Consider the following 21,186-nt stretch of genomic DNA (forward strand, 5'->3'; position numbering starts at 1 on the left):
TTGTGGTTTAAGTCCAATTATAACCAAAGTAAGTGTGGAGGTTAGTTATATGTGTGGGCTTAAGGTTTAACAAAGGTTTATGAGGGTGAATAAGTCCCGATGAAAGTACTAATTAAGGGACAAAATGGGTTAGTAACAAATTGATTCCACATGATATTTTAAGTAAGGGGGCCTTAAACCATTAAGTAATGAAGATTTGACTCGGAAGTGAGTCTGAAATTCCTGGGGCAAATAGGTTTATGCATTTCATATGGATATTGTAGGTATATGCAGGATTTCCTATGTCAAAGTGGTATTAGAGCAAAATTTGGTTGAAACATTCGGTATTAGAGCAGCACAAATAAGTTCTTCGTGAACATTTCTTTGAAAAGAATTTAAAATAGAGTTATGTGTTAAGATGTGTAAGCAGGCAAGAGGAGATTAGATTCTAATCTGAAAAAAAGTAGGCACACAGAGATGATGTGTAGTAGAACTTGCAGATGCAAGAGACAAAGGAAAATCCATTCAAAGTGTAGGTGAATGGTAGAGCAAGATCGTGTAGAAGTCTTGAAGGTGAGATTATATTTTTTGTTTTAATTTGATTTGAACATTGGAGAGTGTGTGGTCTTTATATTGATATACATGTAGCGGCATAAGAAGGTGAGAATATTGCAACAGCCTAGAGCAAGGAGTGCTCAGTTTGTTCCAAAGAAATGCTAACAGAATGAGTTCATAGGAGAGAAGTTTAGTGAGGCATATGTAGCAAGGAGGAGACTTGTTACTGTAGAGGTATTGTTGCAGCTCACAAAGGCAATTCCACAAAGGATGTGGGTATAATTTCTAAGTAATGAAGGAATCTGGTAAGAGTTTCTAAGTGAAAGAAAAGGTGGTCAGAACCAAGTATTTCATTTGATCGAAATACAAGAGGACAATTTTGTTCTTAGAAGGTGCAGATGAGTTGAAGCCTAGAAGGAGAAGAGAGAAGTGCTCAAAGGAGCTTCCAGAGATAGAGAACCAAGGGCTTGTGAAAAGACCAAGTACAGAGGAAAGCTTGGTGAGGTAAGTGGCAGCAGGGAGGACTTGTTGTTGCAGAGGCTTTAATGTAGCTCATAGGAAATGAGTGAGGAAATCATAGAGATGGAGAAGAAAATAACTACTAATAGTCGTAGTAGAGGTTCTGAGGAAGACCACAGCAAAAGAAAGATGAAGAAGAAGGATGCCAAGGAAATTGGCAAGAGCATGAGTCAAGAGGAATTTGACAAAGAGATTACTAAGATGAAAGAAAACCTCGTTGTATTAATGATGATACTAGAGGAAAGCTAGAGACAAGGTTGGGTCTTAAAGAAGAAGCCAGTGAAGTGGCATAAGTTACAGAGAAGGCTACAACAGAGGCAAGTAAGGTGGCTGATGGGAAAACTCAGAGAAGATGAGTTGGAAATGCAAGTGTCTATTTTTGAACCAGAGTAGGGTGAAGTTCTAGGTGAAGAAGAAGGAATTATTGATGATTTTCTGAACTGTTGGAAAAATGCAGACCAGCAGGAGAATGTAAAACCTTATATTGTTGAATCTAATAATTTTGATGTGATCATACGTTTTGTAGAGGATGAGCAATATTTTGAAGTTGTCAAAAGTATGGAAGAGTATCTTTTAGAAGATAAAATCTCTGAAGTAAAGAATGATGGAGAATGTCTCTTGAATGAGAAAAGCAGTGAACTATTGTAGTGGAAAGAACTTAGTAATGCATTGATGTTTGAAGCTATGACCACACGGGAAAAATTTCTTATGAAAGGAGATGAAATTCAGTTTGAAGAACTTATATGTGAAGCAATAGTTGAGACTATTGAACCTTGTAATTTTCAAATTGATAATTTAAGTAAAAATGCATGAATTATAAGTAATGATGAAATATTGATGAAGTGTCACAGAGACATTGAATTCTTGGAGTATTTGTTGGGAAATTCAACGTATGACAGTGTGGTTGCAGAGGAATGAGTTAACTACAGTGGACAAGATCAGAAAGACATCATTAGAGCAGATGATGTGGAGGGAAGACTAACTATTATTCTTGAGAGTACATTAGAAAGTTCTTTAAAGAGGTTGAGTCAGCATACTAATGTGTTGATAGAAGAGGAGAAATTAGAGCAGCATACTAAAGTGTTGCCAAAGGAAGAAGAGGTACTGAGGCCTTATGTTTTTTATGTTAATAATTTTTTTGTGAGGGAAGGCTTAGTTGCAGATGTTGGAGGAAATTTTGCACAAATGAGAAGCGAAGTAAATATGGTAGAACAAGATTCTATGGAAGAATTTAATCCATGGAACAGAGATGTTCAATTGCTAGAGAGAATGTTGGCAAGTCAGGATTCAATGCAGAAAGATATAATCATGAAAGAGAGTAAGGATGAAAGGAAGGAAGAAAGATTAATTAATAGAATTCGACAACTTCAAGGAGAAAAATAGCAAATTGAAGAGTTAGTGGACAACAGCAACAACCTGAAACAAAGAGAAAGAGGAAGAAGTAAGTGGAAAAGTATGGACCAGTCCAAGGATGTGCTAGAAATAGAGATTGAAGAATTATGGCAATTGATGATGAAACAATCTATATGGAGGATATTGATAGCGGCATGAAGGATGATCAATCAAAACTTGAACTTGATTGACAAGGAGAAGAAGATGAAACAGGAGACGGCATACATACGACAAAAACAAAGGTGCAAGGAATTTGGGAAGTTACAAACTAAATTTTGGGACCTTGGAGGTTTTCTATTAACATATGAAGACACATGATGACGAGGCCATCAATATTTTCTACTTTGGGAGTCTGATGCATGAGCATTCAACTCAACAATATCATTGTATTTTAGAAGACATAGGGAGTCTTGTGTTTTAAGGAAGTTGGTTTCCTATGTTTTGAATTAATGTAATCATTAAGAGTTTTGAGTGATTTTAATGAGAGAAGCTAGAATAGGGATTTAATTAAGAATAGTGAGGCATATTTGTAAATATTCTCACATGTAGGAGAATATGAGAGATTAGGATAGTTTAGTTATTGAAGGATTTGAGAATTAATTGTAAATCTTAGATTAGGAGATAGTTCATCATTTTGTGGATTAGAGAGGATCCTTAGAGATGAGGAAGAGATTATAGGATTTTGTTGAGGAGTTTATGGATCTAAACCAGGAATTGGTTGTAGAATCCTTGTGTATAAATGAAAGCCTAAAAGGCATAGTTAGAGGTTATATGGTTAGATAATTAGCTGGTTAGTTAAGCTAGTTAGAGAGTGACTGTAAGCCTACAGGAAGATTGTAAAATAGAGGCCACTGACATTGAATATTATGCCAAAGAAAGGGAGACTCTTATGTAAATACTAGTTTATTAATACAAACAACTCGATTATGAGTTTGCGTGTGTGTGTGGAGTAATTCAATTATAATCTATGTGTGAACTTAAGTATTATACATAACAAAGGTTGTAGGTGGATACAGGCAGAATTCATAGGAAAAGAATGATACGGAGGATCATAATGGATCACTTGAATCTATTCGAAGCATCACAATCAAGATTCGGGAGTGATTGTGTTAAGAACATGCAAAGTTAAGCTCAGAAGAGAGTTGCGTAACAAAACAACAAAAGGACCAGAACCCTTAAGTAGTACGAAACCATAGAAAATATTGAAGAAATGGCATAAAAACCCAAGTAAAGAGATGAATGAAAAGGTGAAGTGTTAATACATAAGAACTGTTGGATATATATGGTCAATGGACGAGATTAAGTCGCATAGAATGAAACAATTGGAATTGCATCACAACATATTTCAGGAGTGAATGAACCAACCTTAAGTGATTTGCGATTGTGATATGATAGCATTGCTGACCGTTGGATCAAGTGTTTTGATCAATGGTAGAGGATCATTGTTAAACCTCACATCGCAATATTCCAATGGTGAATGAATTAACCTTGGGCCACAAGAAAGTGTGATGTACGAAATACGATTCCCAATGTGATCAACGATTAGTTCGCATCGCAATATTCCATAGTGGATGTACCTTGGCCTAAAGAACTGCAAGAAGGTTTGTGACGCGGTTAATTTTCTTTGGAATCTGGTTGTGTTAATCACATATCGGATGCGATAAAGATTGATGTGTTAGTTTGATGCAAGTATTGGGATAGCGATGCATCTGATGGAGTAAACCAATGGTGGAGAATGAATGCGAAAGGTGGAGCATCGAGGGAATATATATAAAGGTTGTGGTATGGTGGAAGAGTAATCACATCCCGCAGATCGGGAGTTCTGAGAGCAGGTTCTTAAGAGTCTTTGGAATACCGTGATAGCAATAAAGGTATACATTGATAAATGTGAAAGGCAGAGGAAAAGAGGAAAATGTAAATTACATATGCTTTATGAAATATTTTTATTATAAAAGTTTGATAATAGAAATAAAATGATAAGAAGGTTTTGTGGTTTAAGTCCAATTATAACCAAAGTAATTGTAGGGGTTGGTTATATGTGTGGGCTTAATTTTTAATAAAGGTTTATGAGGGTGAATGAGTACCAATGAAAGTATTAATTAAGTGAAAAACTGGGTTAGTAACAAATCGATTCCGCATGAGATTTTAAGTAAGGGGGCCTTAAACCATTAAGTAATGAAGATTTGACTCGGAAGTGAGTCTGGAATTCCTGGGGAAAATAGGTTTATGCATTTCATATGCATATTGTGGTATATTCAGTTTTCCTATGTCATCATCATTAGCCTTTGATTGGATGATTCCACAAGTGTTCGACTTCAGTTTCATTATCACATTCATGGATTGTATTATCATACATTGATAGCCATTGTCATTATTGGTGGTTTCTCTTGTATCTGTTAATTGTCCACATCATTGGCCAGTAATCAGGTGGTTTTCTAGTATGTTCAACTTCAACACATTCATTCGCATGTTAGAATTCGTACTTTCATCGGTTCAGGATGGAGCGCAAGACCCTGAGTCTTGTATGATATGACTCAGGTTGCATGGAGTTATATGTTATTCATGATTGTACACATGTTTTTGGTTATACGGATGGTTGTGACCATACCGTGGGACTTCACATTTATGATGATCCTTCTATATCAGATGCCTACAACCATACCTTGGATCTTAGATTCACATATGATCCTTCTCATTTGGATGGTTGTGCCCATTCCATGGATCCTTTCATATAGTCCTTATCATCTGGATGGCTATGTCCATGCCATGGATTCATGTTTTGATATCATATATATATATATATATATATATATATATATATATATATATATATGCATCCTTGATTTGCAGGTCTCCTGGCAATGTTTGTCCTCTTCCTTGAAAAATATCATAAAGCATCTCAGCCATCACTCCTCATTCTGCCTTCATGCTTTAGGGGGCATCTATTACACAATATTTATTCACACCTCCCGAATTTCCCCATGACATACCCGAGGTTCCCGAAACATGCCCATCATGTAGTGTACTCATTCAAATATGCAGTTTAGATCCTTCCTAAGAGTTTGATTGGAAAATTCCTTGAGCTTCCCCTAAAGGAAATAGCTCTAAAACCCTAATTTGAGAATCATCACCCTTATGAGACTAAAGACAGTGATGTTCACCTGTTGCACTATACTTGACCCATGATGGCATTGGTATGTTCACTTGTATACCTGCAATGATCCCAAAAATTCAATTTTATCAAAGAGTATGAAAAGCTTCGTGATATAGAAGCTTCCAGAGCAGTGAGCTGGATGTTGTTCGGCATATATGAGGTCGAATTCTCCCAACTTGACCTTCTATTCTTATCTCTATGAGCTACCTCGTTGAGATGAGGACCTACTCCTATCTTTGGAGAGATCCTAACTCCCTTTTCGAGCTTATATATTTATCCTCTCTCATTCCAAAATGGTTGGTCTATCTCTATTTTCACCCTTATGCTAAGATTGTGCTTATATGATACTCATTTGGCCTAGATAAGGAGTACCTGGAGAGCTTATCTTGGACTTGGATATTCATTTCAAGGAGAGCCTATCAACATCAAGGCTTGGTTGTATGCTTCCCCTTATTTTCCATTAATATAAAAAATCTGGTTCATTTTCCCTAAATGTGTATGCTCATGTATCATTTAGCTTAACATTCCTTGATCAGTTAAGAAGGCTTCCTTTGAATATGCTATTTGTATTTTCATGCCTTGATGTGTCTTTATCTCTTGTATAGGTGCATGAATGTTGAAACCAGTAGGAATGAGCCCGTGATGCAAGTGATTCAAGGTCTTCAACAAAGGATATCAAGATATCATTAGAAGGAGGTAGGCCATCTTATTTGTTTCTTTTTCAATTGCAACTTAGGAAAGTGTCTGGTAGATTGTCACATAGGTTTCTAGACCCACTCATTGGGCTAGAGGAATCGTCTCTGCTGTAGAGAGGATTTACCTAGATAACACGAAGCCATCCTTGCTTTCGATATTACCTATTGAACATGATAATGTGGCATCGTAGCCAAGCAACTACTGTAGTTTTTGTAAAGAAATATTTACGTGATAACTCACCTACAAAAATTGAAGAGTTGCATGACCAACTGTCTAATTTATGAGATAATAAGTTGGTTGAGCATATTATGTGGTTTGGTTCTTCTCTGAGAGGTACAATGGCATACTGGACTAAGTGTCGAGTTGAATTGTCTGACATGATTACTCAGTTGGGATGTCCATCTTTACTTTTTACTTTGAGTGTAGATGATACAAAGTTTCCAAAGTTACATAACCTCATGCCGGTACATTCGCATTATCATTCTTTAAATGAACATCATATGCAAATTGAGAATGTTATCTAGTACCCTCATATTGTTCCCACATATATTCACCACAGATTCAATATTTCTCGAGAGGAAGTTATCCAAAAATATATTAAAGCTAAAGACTTCTCGTACATGTTTGTGTTGTTGAATTTGTAAAATTTTATTATGATTCAATTTATATTGTTTGTAGTAACTATATCTTCACTTTCTTCAAATATGAGTGGAAACATAGAGGTTCATCACATATCCATCGTTTCCTATGGTTGGAAGGCGCTCTTGGCATGGAAATACTTGATTGGTCATATGGTTCTGATGTAAAACTTGCAAAGAGATTCTTTGACAAATATGTAACTAAATGGAATCCACGTGACATACATCATCTCAACATAATGGTTCCACGAAGCCTCAATGATGACCCTTGCCTATTGAATGCTGGTCATATTTTCTCTTGTAATCCTCATAATGATTATCAAGAATTGTTGAATCGTGTCCAAAGGCACACAAAGTGTAGTGTAGATTCTTGTTTGCGCAAAAAAGGCACTATTCTGACATGTCGGTAGAATGCTCCATGAGATATTTGTGATGAATCAATATTGTTCATAGATGATCAAGGAAGAAAAAAATATGAGCTAGCAAGAAAATATGATAGAATTAATGTAGATAACATTGATATTCTAACAATGTGGCATGCAAATGTTTCTTGCTAGCCAGTGCTTTCTCATTGTGTTGTCTTGAAATATATTGCTAAGTATGCATCAAAAGCAGAAAAAAAAGTCTTAAAGTTATCATCATATGTTAACTAATTTCAAATTATATTGGCTCTGAGGATCATGCTTTATTTCCATATAGAAGGTTTCGTACATAAATGATTGTTTACCATGACACTGGAGCACAAGAAATGTGTCATATGTTGCTTAAGCTACCTCTTGTTGTTTGTAGTCGAAAATTTGTTTCCTTAAATGTTGGAAGAAAGGTTTTTAGCAAAATCTCAAGGAATGGCTTGTAATGTTCATCTGAGAATACTTTTGTTCAACATTATCAGAAGAGAATTTTTTTTCTTGAACAACTATCTTTGATGGAAATAGGAAGATCTTGGACATTTGATAGCAAGTGCAAACAAGATCCATGAAAGCCTAGAGATGTTCATGCTATTGTTTGGGTTTGGCCACGTTTTTATTCTATTCCTGGTGAGGCTTCAGATGAATTTGAAACCTTTTTCTAGACATAATTTCTCTCGTACAAGCCATTACGTGACATTCCTGCAAAAAATTGGCCTTTCAGCTGAAATTATTATTGAAAATTGGAGGAATTTTTGATATTGAGCATGGCATGTTGATCGAAACCTTTAAATTGTCAACAATATTGAAGATGAAGAAGATGGTAATTTTTCTAACTAGGAAATGAATATTGAAGATGATTTTTAAGAATGGGGGATTTTCTCACGCTTAGTTCCACCAAATGATGTGAATGTTTGTGATCTTCACACCCTTGGTCTAGGGGACTTTGATATATCGTTTGACTAGGAAAGTACAACTATTTCTGATGATGTTGCAGAAGAAGCTATTAATTTTATAAGGAATGCAAAATCAAGGGGCAATATTGTTGACCTTTCAAATAGAACATTTGCATCTCCAGATTCATTGTCGAAAAAACAATGAATTTCTTTTGAGATTATTTTAAGGCACTTTGTTGAATATGAGATCCGTCAAGCTCTTCTTATGATTGTTTAGGGCACTAGGGAAATGGGAAGTCTTTCCTTATCTATTGTATTTTTTAAGCTCTTTATAATTTGGCAAGTAATGGAAGAAGCCCTTTGTTTCTTCTTTCCCTAACAGGAATAGATTCTTTTGATATACAAGCAAAAGTAATACACTTAGCTCTAAAAATTCTAAATAAAGACATGTAGCCACTACAGGGATGGTCACTTACACTCTTCCAAGAATAAATGAGACATGTTAGATATATATTTATTGATGAAATGAGCTTTCTAGGATCAAGGTTGTTTATGAAAATAGATGCTCGATTACATGAAGCATTTCCCGAGAACAAGAATTGTCCTTTTGGTGGAAGATCCACCATCCTTGTGGGTGACCTTGGCCTATGAGACATAAGCCTTTGTATGCAGGTAATACAATAGGGAAAGCCTTTTGGAACAAATTAAACATTGTTGTCACTCTTGACACAATATTTTTTTTTTTTTTTTGCTGAAGCAAGAGAAAAACCTTTAATTTCATTAAATCAAAAAATGGTTACAAAGAGTACATGAGCCTACCGAAATCAACGACGATGGTCAAACAAAACCAACTACAAGAAAACACGACCAACAGGGACCACAACCCACAGGGACGACCTTAAGAGTAGTTAACCAATCTTCTCAAAACTTTGCCAAAGGGTTAGTCTGATCTCCTGACCGCACCAACCTGTCGACTCTTTCCCAGCCGTTGATACGGGCTCTTGGATCCAACGGTTAGGAGTCATATCGCTCCTCCTCACCCCACCGAACTTTAAGCCACGATGAAGGGTGGTAAGTAAAACCAGCCCCTGCCACGTGTTGAATGTTCAATGGAATCGCTACCATAAAAATAAAATCGCTTACCATTAAAGCAACGTGTGATCAACTGAAAACCACCGAGACGCTGCCCTCCCCTCGAATCCGGCAAGGAAAACTGATCCGGTAACTGAAGGAACAAATCTCCCACCGCTTCCACTCTAACCAAGGACCCATAACCCGAGACTGCTTTGAAGAGGTGAAAAGCATTGACTCGAAACCTTCCGAGAACCAATGGCACCCAATGGGAAAATCTCAAGAGGCCGAGGAACCATTGACTGGGGACCATTCACTCCTGCAAGAAACTCTCCCACTATGTCAGAGCACCTCCATGTCCTCTGCCGCTTGGTTATTGTAGAGAACCTTTAAATGATTTTGGGGCAAATCCTGCCACTTCTTCACCATCCTGCAATCTTCATTGTTCACATCTTGGTTGGCCAAAATGTCTGCAAGCTTGTTAGCATTTCTGTGCACATGATTGAAACTGACCAAACCAAGTCCTTCAAGGTGAGCTTGAATCCTTTAATAAACGTGGATTAGTCTCCAATGATTTGAGACTTTCTCCGGTTTGGATCCACAACTAATTCTTTTTACAGAGTTTATGGTGATTTCAGAGTCTACCACTATAATGACTTTTGAACTATGATTCTGAATCAGAATCTCTAGGCACTGCTCCAGAGCCATTAATTCCGCCATGTTATTGGTTACTTTACCTAAATGGCTATGGAAGATTAAGATGATTCTTCCCTCTTCATTCCTTAAAACTCCTCCAAACCCAGCTATTCCGGGATTACCTTTTGAGGCTCCATCAATATTAAATTTCAGGTAGTTTTTCGAAGGAGGCTGCCGACTATCTTTCTCTGTATTCTTTGTCATTTTCTTTTTTCCAAGCCCTTGTGGAATGATCGCTTGTAATCCCAATAGTCTGAGTCCTCTCATCTCCATTTTTGAGGGAGGATTCTCTGGGATATTGCGCTCTGTGGTACTGACTGTTTCCCTGATTTGCTTTAGAATCAAATCATATAGCTTCTGAGGGTTGGCCTTTTCTCTCTTGAAGAGTCTATTATTTCTTTCTTTCCAAACATTTTAGATAATGAATCCTGGTGTGAAAGCCCAAGCCCGATTATGTGCCTCATTCTCCGAAAATCTCCTTCTCCAATTATTAAGGGTATTTATGATGCTTCCCCTGTCTCTATCTCATTGTTGGAAAATGTTAGAAAATGAATTCCACAGCCATGTGGTGTAAGAGCAGTCGTTGAGGATGTGCTCCATAGTATCCTCTTGCTCTTCACATAGCTGACATTTAGAAGGCCCCAAGACGCCTCTTTTTCTAATATTGTCGTAGGCAAAAAATTTCTTATGGTGAACCAGCCACATAAAAAGCTTGATCTTCATCCATCCTTGTTGTGACCAGAGTTGCCTCCATGATTTTTCTGGGACACTGGATTCCAGTCCAAGGAGAATATATTTTGCCTCTTTGAGATTAAAGGTACCTTTGTTGTTGTTACCCCATCTCAATTGATCTTTCCCCTCTGTGACCATGATCATCCTCTCTTTTAATATGTTTCTCAGTGCCTCTGCTTTTGTTGTTATAAGGTTGTTATTTCTACAATCAATGTTAGTCCAACTTCTCCACTTGTCCTGACCCTGAGGGATGTTCCAGAAATCTTTGACTTTGTTTAACCCTTGGGAATTTGTTTCCTGTTTGAGACTTATAAAGTCCTCCTTTAACAACACCGGTTCTTGTTGCCATTTGTCCTCCCAGAAGAGTGCTTGCTCACCATCTCTAATTTCCTAGAAACTGTGTTGTTGCACTATGTTTCTATTCTCCCAAGCCATGTTCCAGATGTGAGAGCCCCTTATATCTCCTGACATTCTAATGAGATCATTTGTGTGCCAAGAGCGGGCATATTTTTCTTTCCAAATCCTTGCCGAATAGGCTCTTGGCTCTTGTACCCATCGCCACCAAAGCTTTGCTCCTAGCACTTTACTAAGAATCTCCTGATCATCTAAGCCTAGACCCCCATGGCTTTTGGGTTTGCAGATTTTATCCCAGGAAACCAGGGCCCATTTCTTCCTGGTTTCCTCCTTACCCCACAGAAAATCTCTTTGAATATTTCTGATTTGTTCTAAGACTCCTTTGGGAGCTGGAAGGGCTGATAGCATGAATACCGGGATGGATTGCAGAACTACCTTTGTCAGAACAAGTCTTCTAGCCAAGTTTAAGGCTCTAAACATCCATTTTTTAACTTTATCCTGTAACTTATTTAGCACAGGTTCCCAAGTACTTTTAAGCATTGGTCTGTCCATGAGAGGTTCTCCCAAATATTTTGAGGGGAGGGAGTCCCTTTGGAAGCCAAGGATCCTAGAGATATTTCTTTGAATAACAATGTTAGTATTAGAGAAGAAAATTTTTGATTTTGTGAGATTAACTTCCCTACCTGTAGCCCTTGCAAACGCATTGAGGATTTGCTTGTACGTAGAAGCTTCTTTGATTGTGAGAATACCTTGAAACATGGTGTCATCTACAAATTGTTGGTGAGTAAGTGTCTGTCCATTCTCCGTTACTTGAAGACCCTTAAATTTTCCCATGTTTTTAGCCTTCTTGATAGCCCTACCAAGTCCTTCCATCATGAGGATGAAGAGAAAGGGAGAGAGTAGGTCTCCCTGTCTCAGGCCTCTAGAAGGAATGAAGATATCTGAGGGAGAGTCATTAACCAAGATTGAAAAGCTGGAAGTTGTAACCAGAGCCATCACCCATCTTACCCAGTTGTGATCAAACCCAAAGGTTATGAGTATCTTTTTGATATACCCCTAATTGACCTTATCATAAGCTTTAGCAATATCCAATTGCATGATCATCCCAGCCTGATTTCTACTTTTGAGGAAGTGGACCACCTCATGGGCTTGAATAATGTTGTCCAAAATTTGTCTGCCCTCCACATAACCAGATTGATCCTCAGACACTAGTTTAGGGAGGAGAGGTTTGAGTCTGTTAGCCACAACTTTGGATATTATCTTGTAAACTACATTGCATAAAGCTATAGGTCTATACCTATCTGCTGTTTGAGCGGAATCCTATTTGGGAATCAGGGAGATGAAGGAGGTATTGAGGGCTTTTAGGATAGTTTTACTACCCCTAGTATCCTCAACAACATTTAAAATATCCAGTTTTACTATGTCCCAACAAGCTTTGAAGAAATCCACACTAAAACCATTTGGGCATGGTGCTTTGTCGTTCTACATATCTTTGAGTACTTCGCTAACCTCCTCTTCAGTGAATGTTCTGTTTAGGTTGATATTGTCCTCTCTAGACACCAGCTTAGGGATATATCTTGTGATTTCCTTTATAGAATCCTCCCTGTCTGGACTATTTTCTCGTGAAATGTCTCGAAAATGCTGAACAAGCACCTTTTTAATTTCCTTATGTGTGTTCTGAGTCTCTCCCTTTTTATCCTTTATTGCCGAGATTCTGTTGAATGCCCTGTTGGCCATGGTGGATCTATGAAAAAATCTCGTATTGCGCTCTCCTTCTTTGAGCCATTGCACTCTAGATTTTTGTCTCCAGAATATTTCCTCTTGTTTACATAGTTTTTCCCATTCATGGTGTAGTTTGTCGGAATGTTCATTTTTGTCATAGTCAAAGCCTTCTTGGATCAGCTCGCGGTTGAGTTCCTGAATTTTGCTTTCCACAGATTTTTTATTCACAGAAATGTTTCCAAAATCCTTCTTATTCCAATCTTTGAGTCCACTCTTGATATTCTTTAGTCTTTTATGAAGGAGAAGCATTTTAGAACCTTGGATCTATAAGTCCTCATTCCACTATTCTTTAATATTACTCAAGAAATCCAGGTGGGAAATCCAAATGTTTTCGAATCTGAAGGGTTTGTTCCTTGGAGAATCCAAACCCTTAATTTCCAATTGAATCGACCAGTGATCTGAGCCACCAAAGGCAAGAATTTTTGTTGTAATTTCATTATTTATAAGCATAAGCTCTTCTAATACCTAGAACCTATCTAACTTGGAGGCTACCTGGGCTTCCCATCCTCTCTTGTTGTTCCAAGTAAAAAGGCCATTTTCTGAGTCTGAGGCAACCAGTTTCAAGTTCTCTGTGAAAGCTTGAAATGCTAACGAGTCTTTGTTTAGCACTCTGGTTCCCCTTTCTTTTTTGAAAGAGATTTTATCATATTAAAATCCCCTCCCAAGATCTAGGGGATGCCATTTGTTGTGTGTGGAGCATGATTGTTCAGAGGTCTTTGTTTCAGCCGGATGTATACCCTAGGAAGTTTGTACACCCCTCCACACGGGGGGGACTTGTCCCGCCGCAGGGGTCCGAGGGGGCCGATCCCCTCTGGCTGGGGGGTCCGGGGGCCAGCGGTCCCCCGGCGGGGGCTCGGGGGTAGCGCCCCCGAAGCTAAAAAGAAATGTAAAATTGCCTTGTAAAAGTATAGTAATTTCTAGTCAATCTGGGCAGTTCATTAGGCAAATGATCTGACGGTAGAACTTATGTTTAGTTTAGGGCTTTTTTCCCTAGAAGGAAACCCCTCTCTTTGTATGAGGGCATTGTATTGGAGGCTGAGATATAGACGTGTATTATGTGAGCGAGAAAAAGAGAGGTGAGACTGTGAGAGAAAACAGAGGATATTACAGCGGATTTGTTGTAGGTTGTGTCTCTTCATTTTGCTGGATAATAGAAAGGAAGGACTGGCTGTTCGGGGTGGACGTAGCCCAAACTAGGTGAACCATGTATATCTGTGTCTCTCTTGTTTTATTTGTTCTCTGTGTTTATATTTCTGCAATATTTTTTGTGTTCCATTGCTCCGTAATATATAATTTTCTAACAACTGGTATCAGAGCTGAAGGTCTATTTGGCTGATAAACTCGTAGGAAAGAAGGGTTCCTGGTTCGAGTGGGAGAAATGGCGGAAGATGGTAAGTTTAGGGTCGAGAAATATAACGGCCAAAACTTCTCACAGTGGAAGATGCAGATGGAAGAGTATATGTATCAGAAAGATCTATACCTACCATTGGGCGGAAAAACAAAGATGCCGACGGGTATGAAAGACGAAGAATGGAACCTTCTCGATAGAAAGGCACTCGAAACAATACGGTTGTGCCTTGTTGCATCAGTCGCCTTCAACATTTCGAAGGAAACCACGACAGAGGGTTTGATGCAGACGTTGTCGAAACTATATGAAAAACCCTCGGCCTCAAACAAGGTATTTCTTATGAAATGGTTATTTAATATGAATATGTTGGAAGGTGGATCTGTTGCAAACCATTTAAATGATATTAATACAGTTACAAGTCAGTTAAGTTCTGTAGGGGTAAACTTTGATGATGAAGTTAGAGCTCTGTTATTCTTGTGTTCATTACCAGAAAGTTGGAATGGTTTGGTAATGGCCATTAGTAACTCCGTTTCTGGATCTAGTACTTTAAAGTTTGATGATGTTGTCGGTGCTATCCTTAGCGAGGAAATGTGACAGAAAAGCTCCGGTGAGACATCGGGAAATGCTTTGAGTGCAGAGTCTAGAGGAAGAAAAATGGAAAGAGGAAAGAGCTCAGGATATCGCAATAAATCAAGGAAAGGCAGATCCAAGTCTAGATTGGGGATAGTGTGCTGTAAATGTGGAAAGAAAGGACACCTAAAGAAAGACTGTAGATCTCGGAAGGGAAAAGAAGGAGATGCACAACAAGAAAACAATCATGAAGCAAATGTGACAGGTGAGGTGTTACAAGATGCTTTGATTCTTTCTTTCGAAAATATTACTGATTCCTGGGTGGTAGATTTAGGGGCTTCATTACATGCCACACCTGATAAGAAATACTTTCATGACTATGTTCAAGGATATTTTGGACAAGTTCATCTGGGTGATGATAAACCCTGTAAAATCGTTGGAATGGGTAAGGTTCTTGTAAAACAACAAAATGGAAACCAATGGCTATTAAAGGAGGTAAGGCATGTTCCAGATCTAAAGAAAAATCTGATTTCAACAGGGCAGTTAGGCGGTGAAGGTTGTGTGACGATTTTCACAGATAAAGCTTGGAAAGTCACCAAAGGAGCCCTGGTAATAGCAAAAGGCGAAAAGGTTGGTACATTGTATTTATGCAATGGTATTTCTAATTCTGTTAATGATTTAACTTCCAAAGGAGCAGATGCAGCATTATGGCATCATAGGCTCAGACATATGAGTGAAAAGGGGATGAAGATTCTTCACTCAAGGAATTTGTTTCCGGGTTTGAAGAATGTTGATTTGGATTTCTGTGAGAATTGCATTTATGGAAAATAGAAGAGAGTCAGATTTCTCAGAGTTGGGAAAGAAAAGAAGAATGAAAAATTAGAGCTTGTGCATACAGATGTATGGGGACCTGCTCAAGTATCATCTCTCGGTGGCTCTCGTTGTTATGTTACTTTTATTGATGATGCAACTAGAAAAACTTGGATTTATTGTATTAAGAATAAATCTGATGTATTTGATAATTTCAAGAAATGGAAAGCTTTGGTTGAGATTGAGACAGGAAAGAAATTGAAGTGTCTTAGATCAGACAATGGAGGTGAATATTGCAGCAAAGAGTTTGATAGGTACTGTTCAGAGCATGGAATTCGCAGAGAGAAGACAGTTCCAAGAACACCACAAGAAAATGGTGTGTCAGAAAGGATGAACAGAACAATCATGGAGCGTGCAAGGTGCATGAGATTGCATGCAGGATTGCCTTTAAAGTTTTGGACAGATGCTGTAGATACTGCTGTTTATCTAATAAACAGATGGCCTTCAAGTTCCTTGGATGGTGGTGTTCCGGAGGAAGCATGGACAGGTAAAAAGGTGAACTACTCTTTTTTAAAGCCTTTTGGTTGTGAGGTCTTTGTCCATATTGATAAAGAAAATAGAACAAAGCTTGAGGCAAAGTCAAAGAAATGTACCTTTATTGGATATGGTGTTAATGATTTTGGTTATCGCTTAGATGATTATGAAAATCACAAAACCATTAGGAGCAGAGATGTAATATTCAATGAAAAGGTCTTGTATAAGAATGAGTTGCAGGAAAGGAAGCAAGAAAAAGAAAACAAGGAATACGCAGTTCTTGACGAAATCACTGAAAAAGTAAAGGTGCCTGAAAATAATAATAATCAACAACCACAACAACAGCAACCACCACAACAGCAACAGGCACCCCAAACACCTGAAAGTGGTGTTAGAAGATCTACCAGGATAAGTAGACCCCCTGAATGATACTCTCCTTCATTATATTATTTATTGTTGACTGATTCTGGTGAACCAGAATGTTATGAAGAAGTAATGCAGGTTGAAAGCAGGAAGAAGTGGGAGGTAGCCATGGAAGAAGAGATGGACTCCTTAATGCATAACTAGACTTGGGATTTAGTCAGGTTGCCTGCAGGAAAAACTACATTGAAGAATAAATGGGTTTACAGGTTGAAGGAAGAAGATGGAGGAAAACAGAGGTACAAAGCTAGACTTGTGGTGAAGGGGTTTGCACAGAAGAAAGGTATTGACTTTGATGAAATATTTTCTCCTGTTGTTAAAATGACTTCAATTAGAACTATTTTAAGTCTTGTAGCAGCTGGAGATTTGCATCTTGAACAGTTAGATGTAAAGACAACCTTTCTCCATGGGGATTTGGAGGAAGAGATATATATGCAGCAGCCACAAGGATATGAGGTGAAAGGGAAGGATAAACTAGTGTGCAGGTTGAGGAAGAGCTTGTATGGCTTAAAACAGGCTCCAAGGCAGTGGTATCTAAAATTTGACAAGTTTATGTCTGAACAAGGTTATACTAGATGTCACTCTAATCATTTTGTCTATTTGAAAAAGCAAAATGATGGCAGCTATATTATATTGTTATTGTATGTAGATGACATGCTTGTTGCAGGATCTAACATGCAAGAAATATATGTGCTCAAAAGAAAATTGGCAAATTCATTTGCAATGAAGGATTTGGAAGCTGCAAAACAAATCCTTGGTATGAGAATAACTAGAGACAGGAAAAATCGTAAATTAACATTGTCTCAGAATGAGTACATACAAAAGGTGTTGAAAAGATTTAACATGCACAATGCAAAACCAATTAGTACACCTTTTGCTAGCCATTTCAAAATTAGCAAGGAAATGTGCCCAAAGACCCAAGAAGACATGGATTATATGTCTAAAGTTCCATATGCATCAGCAGTTGGAAGCTTAATGTATGCAATGGTCTGCACAAGGCCTGATATTTCACATGCAGTGGGAGTTGTAAGCAGGTACATGAACAATCCAGGAAAGGAACATTGGATGGCAGTGAAATGGATTCTCAGATATTTGAAAGGTACCACAAATCAAGCATTATGCTTTGGTGGTTCAAACATCTCCCTACAAGGATATGTTGATGCAGATATGGCACATGAGGAGCACTACAGGATATGTATTTACTGTTGGAGGAACATCGGTCAGTTGGGTTTCAAAAATCCAATGTTTTGTTGCACTTTCAACAACAGAAGCAGAGTATGTTGCTGCTACAGAGGCTAGTAAAGAAATGATTTGGTTACAAAGGTTTATGGGTGAATTGGGTAAGGAGCATGATATGGGCATGTTACATAGTGATAGCCAAAGTGCCATTCATCTTGCAAAGAACTCAGCATTTCATTTTAGGACTAAACACATACAGCTCAAGTACCATTTCATACGATCAGTGTTGGAAGATGGAGAGTTGAAGCTGGAAAAGATACACACTAGCCAGAATCCTGCAGATATGCTAACAAAAGTTGTAACCATGGAGAAATTGAGAATATGCTCAGTTTCAATTGGTCTTCAAGGATGACGATGAATATGAGAAATAGCCAGGTCCAAAGAGGAGTCATTGTCCAGCAAATGTAGCAGCGGTGGAGTTTCTACAATCATTCTCCAAGTGGGAGATTGTTGTGTGTGGAGCATGATTGTTCAGAGGTCTTTGTTTCAGCCGGATGTATACCCCAGGAAGTTTGTACACCCCTCCACACGCGGGAGACTTGTCCCCCCTGTGGGGGTCCGGGAGGGCCGATCCCCCCTGGCTGGGGGGTCCGGGGGCCAGCGGTCCCCCGGCGGGGGCTCGGGGGTAGCGCCCCCGAAGCTAAAAACAAATGTAAAATTTCCTTGTAAAAGTATAGTAATTTCTAGTCAATCTGGGCCGTTCATTAGGCAGATGATCTGACGGTAGAACTTATGTTTAGTTTAGGGTTTTTTGCCCTAGAAGGAAACCCCTCTCTTTGTATGAGGGCATTGTATTGGAGGCTGAGATATAGACGTGTATTCTGTGAGCGAGAAAAAGAGAGGTGAGACTGTGAGAGAAAACAGAAGATATTACAGCGGATTTGTTGTAGGTTGTGTCTCTTCATTTTGCTGGATAATAGAAAGGAAGGACTGGCTGTTTGGGGTGGACGTAGCCCAAACTGGGTGAACCACGTATATCTGTGTCTCTCTTGTTTTATGCATTCTCTGTGTTTATATTTCTGCAATATTTTATGTGTTCCATTGCTTCGTAATATATAATTTTCTAACACCATTTTGTCTGTTCCTGAGATCAGTGAGGGATTCTAGCAATCTGAATTTATCCTCTAATATTTGAGGACCATAAACATTAGTGACTAGGAAGGTTTCAAAAACCCCTATTGGTTGAATGACTACTGATAAGTAGTTTCTGGATGCCTCTGCATCTAATACTCTAACTTTTTGAGGGTTCCATAGAGTGAGAATGCCCCTTTCTTTGTTATCTACTTTAACTTCTAAAAACTCAAATCCGGGAAGCCATTTGCAATGGATTGCTTTTATTTTCTAAATGGAACTCTTGATTTCCTGTATGAAGATCATATCCGGTATATCTTGTTTCATTCTAAAACTGAGCATTCTTTGCTTTCTTTTACTACCCAGACCTCTTATATTCCAAGATGTAAACTTCATAATTAAATATTTGTGAAGGAGTAACTAGTCAGGTTTTTCATCTTACCTGAATCTATCATCAGCTTCCCACACTCCATCAATATCTCCTTCTGCTTCTTTCTTCCTCGTTTCTTACCTGCATTTCTGGTTGCTAAACCTGGATTTGATTTCATTGTTTTCGCACCTCTGTATTCCTGCCCGTCGTTGTTTCTTCCTTTAACTGCCTCCTTTTCCTGAGTTTTCCACAGAAACAATTGTTGTATTCTATTGAATTCATCTTGAGGTAATGAATCTATCCCCACCCTGGTTCCCTATTGTAGAAATCCTTCCACATCTAGGTTTTCCTTATCTAGAATTTCCTGTAGTTCATGATCCTCCAAATCTATTTCACTTTGGGTCATTTCTTGGTCCATTTCTAGCTCTGCTTCATTCATCATGGTTTCTTCCTCATCATTAGTATTTAGTACTGGAGTGTAGTTTTCCCCTTTCTCCTTCTCCTTAGGGTCTTTCTCCATAGACTTGTTTTCGTTTGGCATGTCTTCCATCTCAACCAGAGCTTGGAATTTATTTTGACTAGCCTTTTGTCCCTCTTTATGTTGTTTCTTTGGTTCTTTTTTACTTCCTTTTCCTCTTCTTGATACTTTCATAAAGTTTTCAGTTTCCTTCTTTACTTTTAGTTTAATTTTGTCTTCTTCTTTGCTGAGAGGGAAGTCTTTGATCAAGTGCCCATGTTCGTGGCATTTACGACATCTAAATGGAATATGCTCATAGTCTACCGTTTGCACCCATTCCTCATCGAAGACTTCCAAGATAACTTCATCTGGTAGAGCTCCTGAAAGGTCCATCTCTACACAAATCCTTGCATAGGAAGTATATTTACCCCTTTTGGTGGCTTCTGCGGCTTTGATAAAACGAACTAGTTTATTTCGTATAGCCACAAGTGATTCATTTTTCTAGTAATCCAGGGGTAGAGAAAAAAGTCTTACCCAAATAGGAACTGAAGTGAAAGTTTCCCTCTCTGGAACAAAGTTCATCACCCAAGGCTGCATATATAGGCTTGCTGCTGCAAAAAAGTAGGGCCCTCCTTCAAATATTATATTATTGTCTTTGATGTTTGTAAACACCACTGTAAAGAAACCCTTTGACCCAAGGTGAAGATCGATGCTGCCCTTAGGTTTCCAAAGATATTTGATCCAGGTTTGTAAAGCTTTTTCAATGGGCCATACTCCCATGAATTTGCAAATGATGGCGTAAGTTTCCATATGTTCCCTGTGCTCCTGCAGTGTCGGATTATTTAAAACTACTCTCGGAGTGATGTTCACTCTGGGTCTACACGGTCCCTTTTGTTTAACGTCCTCTTTTTTCCCTCCCTGGTTTTTGTCTTCTTCTTCCTTGTCCTTTGTGTTGCTCTTTTCCTTTGACTCTGCCCCATCTATCTCCTTTTCCTTATTTCTGCTTTCTTCTTCCCCTGTGCCTCTGACATTACTCAGATGGGACTTGTCTCTGCTAGCCACAACATCTTTGTAGGAGGGAGTGGAGCTCCCTCCTCTGCGGGCTGCCATTAGGGTCCAATTCTGCATGTCTCAGAACTCTTCGCGATTTTTCCGTTTCCTACCTCTCGATCCTCTTGACACAATACTTCACCAACAAGGGAATAATGAGAAATGATATTGTTTTCATAGAGTCCTCAATAACATAAGAAATGTATAACTTGTTCTTGAGGATTGAGAGTTTCTTATGTCACGCGATAATATGAGGTTACATCCTAGAGAAAGAGATTTATTTAATGGAACACTTCACATGTTTCTAACAAATAATTTGGTCTCCTTCCATAATAGGCATATGTTAAAATCATTAAATTCTCCAATTACATGATGTATTGTTGAGCATTCAAGGTGTTCAAAAATCATTGGTGTTGATGATGATCAATTGGACCATGAATTTCGAT

Source organism: Pinus tabuliformis, chromosome 9, assembly GCF_031772625.1.
Source record: "Pinus tabuliformis cultivar Carrire ecotype Pingquan chromosome 9, CPIR1, whole genome shotgun sequence".
NCBI classification, from domain to species: domain Eukaryota; kingdom Viridiplantae; phylum Streptophyta; class Pinopsida; order Pinales; family Pinaceae; genus Pinus; species Pinus tabuliformis.